This window comes from Centruroides sculpturatus, unplaced genomic scaffold (genome assembly GCF_000671375.1).
Source record: "Centruroides sculpturatus isolate CEXI.00-Female unplaced genomic scaffold, Cexi_2.0 scaffold1006, whole genome shotgun sequence".
NCBI classification, from domain to species: Eukaryota; Metazoa; Arthropoda; class Arachnida; order Scorpiones; family Buthidae; genus Centruroides; species Centruroides sculpturatus.
Window position 1 is genome coordinate 297,703 of NW_019385186.1, and position 6,387 is coordinate 304,089.

Here is a 6,387-nt window from a genome sequence, read left to right on the forward strand (position 1 = left end):
TATACTTTTGAAATTTTACATATATAATAATAAACACAAAAAAATTGTTAAAAATTATTGTCATTAATGTTTGATGATAGATAAAATAATTTTAAACTGTTTTTGAAATTAAATTCATTTTTAAATGTAACATAATTATAAGGACACCATATTTTTGGAAAAATTTATATCATTTAATATTTAGTTGGATCTCCTTTCATTTGAATAACATCAAACACTCTATCAGGTATAATTTGAATCGATTTTTGCAATTATTTCACTTCAATATTTTCTCAAACATCCTTAATTGGTAATTTTAACTTGTTTACTTGATAAAAATGTTTGTTTTGACCATAAACTATTTTTATTCTTATTCTCCATAAATTTTCTGTTTGACTAAGATCTGGATTTCTAGAAAGACAGTCTAATATTTTTTTTATGTTTTTATTAATTATCTCGTTGAATATCCAATTACTTCTACCAATTAAAAATACAATTAAATTATTTTAAACAAAGGCCTATCCTGATATTTTGAAGAATCCATTTTTTTCATCAACATTGACAATATCAGTTTTCCCATTGAATTCAAAAGCATCCCAAACCATTACACTGCCATTTTCTAACTGACTACTCATTCTAACTTTAGCTTTTCTTTTCACATCATATCAATAATATTCATAACCCTCTGATCCATCTAAATTCCTTTTTTTTTAATCAGAAAACAACTTTTTCCCACTCCTTGAACAGATTTAGCCTATTGAAGTCTTTGTTACTTGTGAACAGGTATCAAATTAGGTATCATTTTAATTTTTCAGTATTTTATGTTGTTATTATCACGAACACATCACTATATCGTCTGATGGGACACAGATTTTGGTAAATTAGTAGCTACCTGTCTAGTAGATAGCTGCTAATTTTTATTTTGTAAGGAAGAAAACCTTTCGTTTATCTCTGTCAGTTAATTTTTTCTTGCGTCCACTTCTCTCCATTTTCCATAATTTTTTTGTTTTGTCTATGCATTGGCCGCAGCAGTTTTAGAATGATTAATTATTGTAGCTATTTCTCTGAAACTTTCCAGCACCTCGTAATTCATATATATTTCGAATTTCAGCTTCTGAAAGTTTACTATTTCTTGGCATAAATCTTAACAGTTTACGTTTTAAACACTAATGACACGAACTGTTAAGATTTCAAAAGTTTAAAATGATTGGCTGTTATAATACCGGGTGTGATGTAATAACCTTCCATTCAATTGTTCATTAAAAATTTATGTACAGTATAGTACATTTGTAGAGTATTATTACTCTAAACTATTCAAAATTAATTGTCCTTATAATTTTGTCTGCCACAGAATCGTGCGTATCGACTGATTTTCTTTCCAGTTTTTATCTTTTCTTCACATTCTTGTTTTTTTTTTTTTATCGGATCATTCGGAAATTTATAAAATTTCTAATTTGTAAGTTTTTTTTTATCATTGGCACTGAGACAAACAACAATTAACCGGCATTTCAAAAATACCTAAATAACTAAAAACAGCAGTCTTTAAGTAGTGTATATACAGCACGATAGACAAAACAGGAAGCTACCTATCCATAAGTCCGATACTAGCGCAGCCTATTAGTTTCGAAAAGTGCACACCCTATTCCCATAGTCGTCCGTCCGTTGTCTGTCTGTCCTTCCTTAATCTCGAGAATGGAAATAGATAGGTGAAAACTAGACAAGATATGGAAACCTTAGAGGCAGGAGGCCATGATTAACTAACCGGAAGTCATGTTATTTCAATTCAAAAATTTTCCCTTGAAAGGAGTTAGTTAGATGACCGGCATGACTGTATTGTTAACACGAAAAGTATGATGTACAGGGGCGAAACACTACTAATTTGTGGTGGGGCGCATATATTTTAAATTACTGTAAATAAATTAAAAAAAAAAATTATTAAAAGTTGCAGCCCAGCATTGTGACGATGCCACAATAAATAATTGCTCGTCTAAAATTATCTTTTTTATTAAAATTTTTTGCATGCTGAACTCTACTCGTGGGATATAGAGTACATTATCCTGTTTTTAATATTTATATTCTATAAATCATTTTTACTATTGACTCGGTGAGCTTCATCTATAAGTGAAATGATTACTATGAGTTGAGGAAATGAAACTGTTTGTTCGGTTAGTTGGATCTGGTCTGCACGGATGAATACCGATACTATGGATAAATGAGATAGATGAAATTTAAAAATGATATAATTTTGACAAGATTACAATAATTTTAAATAACATAAATATTTATATTTAAAAGATACTGTACAGTACATATATCATGCCGTCATCAAATGGAAGAGAATGTATAATTTCCATTAGAGATTTTTTTTGTTACCATGCTCTGATATTTCAACATCTAAATAGCTTTGGATTTATTTAAATAGCCTACTTCTTTTTAATTTCTGTTTTTAAACTTTTGATGTTCTTACAAATAGCAAATTAATTTATAGCCGGTTATAAATTAATTTGCTATTTGTAAGAACAACAAAAGTTAAGTTGTAATTAACAAACATATATAACTTGCAATTAACAAACAATCGACTGCTTGTCGTTGTTTGTTAATTGCAAGTTATATTCTGACACTAACAAGAAAACATTTAGAAAAAAAATTGTAATCATTTTTTCTGAGTCTTTTCGTATTTGGATTGATGGGATAATAGAGAGGTTGCGGCCGACGTTTTCAACGGAAAAACGTATACGTCGGACGTTTAGTACCGTCTTCCTGTAAGCCTAGAAGTTTGACAATGGCGTTTGGAACGTCAGTGGAATCACGTTCGACGTTCCAAACGCCATTGTCAAACTTCTAGGCTTACAGGAAGACGGTACTAAACGTCCGACGTATACGTTTTTCCGTTTAAAACGTCGGCCGCAACCTCTCTAATGCAACGCGATCCGTCCATGTGTTACGTTGCCAAGGATGGTGTGCCTCCCGGGAGGCTTTTCCATGGAAAACTGGTTCCCACGTGAAAAAACCTGGAAAACTTCACGCGGCCAGCATGCGAACCTCGCCAACGAATATGAGAGAGAGAGAGAGAGAGAGGAGAGAGAGAGATTACATTATACTATAAATACATATACACCCGTAAAATAAAAAATAAAGAAAAATGTAAATAAAAAATGAAAAACAAATTATATATAAGCTTATGTATACAGTAGAAAGTGTATTATCCGAACTAGATGGGATCAGAGGCTTTTCGAATTATCCAGAAACACGTTTGTTTTCGTGTTTTGGGTAGCCTACATCAAGAACTGTATATTTAGATTTTCACAAACAATAAATAGTGTAATGCAATTATTGAATTATTGTATTTAAAGGTAAATTAATTTATTCAAAATGTTATGTTACATATACAGTCGACCCCCCTATAACACGGTAGATACGTTCCGTTCTTTATGAAATTGATGTTCTAAGAGTCCTTGAATACATGAGCCAATCACAGACCGGCACGTACGCACTTTACGGACTACAGCTGATTGAAAGTTTTTCTTCCATTAAATTAATCGATTCTCGACTAATTCGACTCAACATTTCCAAAATACGTATAATTTTTTGGGAATAATTCATATAAACTATGCTATAAACAAAAAATTGTAGGATTACTTACCGAGTGTGCACCGTTCAACGACGCCATTGCTTAAGCTTGTTTTCGTCGTGGAGCTTGTCATCGAATGGCGATCGCGTGCTTCCTGATAAATTATATTTTTTTGCGAAAAATTCGCTGAACTTTGGAGACATCATTAATATAAATATAATTTTTATGGACGTTAAATAATAAATGGTTTTTAGTAGGTCGTTTAAACTCAACGGTTTGTACAGTATCCGCTATTGGTCTAGATTCGACCAATCCTTTCGCGACACGAGACGGCGATGACGTTTTACCGAATTATTCGAGTTTTTTTAGCGTGTTTGTACGGATACTGTCGCAATTTTTTCGCCGTCACATAGGAATCCGAACTATATGAACCCGTATTATAGGGGGTCGACTGTATATTATGACCTGGTTTCACGGCGCTACAATCACAGATGATGTAGTAATTTCCAGTTACATAGAGAGTTTGGTCTCTTTATACTCCGTGGTATGTTCGACGCTACAAGTTCTATTTTTTTTTTTTTCTTTCTGAAAACCGTTTCAGATAATGTCACAATAAATAATTGTTCGTTTCCAAATAATAACTTATTTTCTGCATTCAAAATTTTGTTTTATATACGTGCTAATAATTGGCACGAGCATAACTAGTTGCTTAAAAACGAACTTCTCAATATATAAATATTAATAAGTTCAATAGTTCATATTTCAGTGAATAATATAAACATGTCGAAAATTTTTTAATTGATTAGGAAAATAAGATTGATTGATAAGATGAATTTCGTTGATCAAGTATTTGGCAGAAGCAGTGACGTAGCGTGGGTGTCAGCCGCCCGGGGCGGAGGAAAATTTCGCCGCCCCCTTATTTAGGTATCTTAATTTAAAAGACTAAAATTCAGTTTTGTCACAGAATAAATAATGAAAAATTCCGTGCTCATTTCAATCGGTCCGAATCCTAGGTGCAACAAAAATATGAAAAGAAATGGTTCAAATTTTTACAAGATATTATTATTTATTGTGAAATTTTGCCACCCCCTAAAAGTACCGCCCGGGCCGGGCCGCCCCTGCCGTCCCCACTACGCTACGCCACTGGGCAGAAGCAAATTTTAAAGATTATTTAATATATTTCTATATAAATATTGTATTGTTGTTTTAAAACAGGATGAATTTATATTAGATTTTAAAAGTATTAAAATATATAATATATCTATCCTGTAAGTGTTTAGTTTAATAGTTAGCCTACATATTTTGATGTAGAATTGAGAAAAATTAATTTAAGATACTCCTGTACTAGATATAAAAATTCATATACTGACAAAAATAGGATTTTGTTTCTTTTAGTTTTTCACTTTTTCTGCACTATTTGCGCTAAAAGGACTTTTTTCCTATGCCTATCATGGGAGAAAAAGGTTAGACAGATGATAAGAGTCTGTTTCTTATCATCTGTCTAACCTTTTTCTCCCATGATAGGCATAGGAAAAAGGTCCTCTTAGTGCAGAACCCCAATGTCTAGAACAGGTCACTTGTGAATGATTTCTGAGGTTTCCAGCTCAGAGTCAAACCCTAGTCATTCAGAGTGGCAGGCAAACTTTTTAATTCTGATTCTACCTATTGGTTTTTTCATAATTAATAAGTTGTAATACTTTTAGTTAAGCTACTTTTTATCATTTGGTTATCAGCAATAACAACCTATTGCATGCAAATTTAAATAATCTTTCATGTGGAAATACAAAGTTTCTAATGAATGAAGAAAATTTTGATAGGATTTATTAGACAAAGTTATTTATTTTACAAATTCTCATTTTTTTCCAAAGAAAACAGCCAATCATTTAATAATAATTTAATTTGATTATGCAAATTGATATACCTTACCGTATGTTTTAACATAAATAACAATTTTCACTTATTTAAACTTTTATACAAGTAATAAATGATTATAGCTATTTTATAATATGCTTGTATTGCTATACATTCAAATTGCGTTAATAGGAATCGCTAGGGAAACGGTAATTAGTTCGCTTTATCCAAAGTTCGTATTAACGAATTTCAGAGAATTTCAAGGCCAAGGTCTTATAATTTATGGAGTTAAGGCTTAACAGACGATTGAAATCTCTAATATATAATTTAATACAGTATTTTGAATTAATTTACTAAATAAAGTTAAATAAAATTAAATTTATTAACAAAAACAGATTCTAAATGATTTTTCAAATCAAACAAAATGAAGAGACGATATTCGCCGTTCAAATGTGGAGTAGTAAGTATATCAGAGTGTTTAAACAAAACAAAGCTAAATGAAATTCGTAATTTTTTTCTATTGAAGATTATTTTAAAAATGAGAAAATATGTTTGGCTCCAAAAGAGTAAAATAATAAAAAAAAAAGACAAATTTGGAGCAAGGTAGCCGAACCTGGCATCATCGATGCACTTCCCGATATGTCTGCTAGCACGTGTTTGGGTGTGTGTGATTTTGTTTACCATCGAAGCTTAGTAACTCCTGCGCTTTTTGTCGAAAACTTCTGAAATTTTGCAGGGAGGTTTGTTTATTAAGGGGATTGATGCTATTAAATTTTGGCGATTAAAGATCGAGGGGATGGGAAGATAAAGGGGATTGTGTGTATCTCCAATAGGGTGACTTAATGACGATTTTACTAGTTATTAGCGTTTACATTTTTTAAAAATAAAACTCATCCCTACCCTCAAAATTAAGTTTTTTTTGCCATTTTATAATAATTAAAAATATAAAAAGTTTTAAAAATAAAATATGATAACAGATGGTGCCA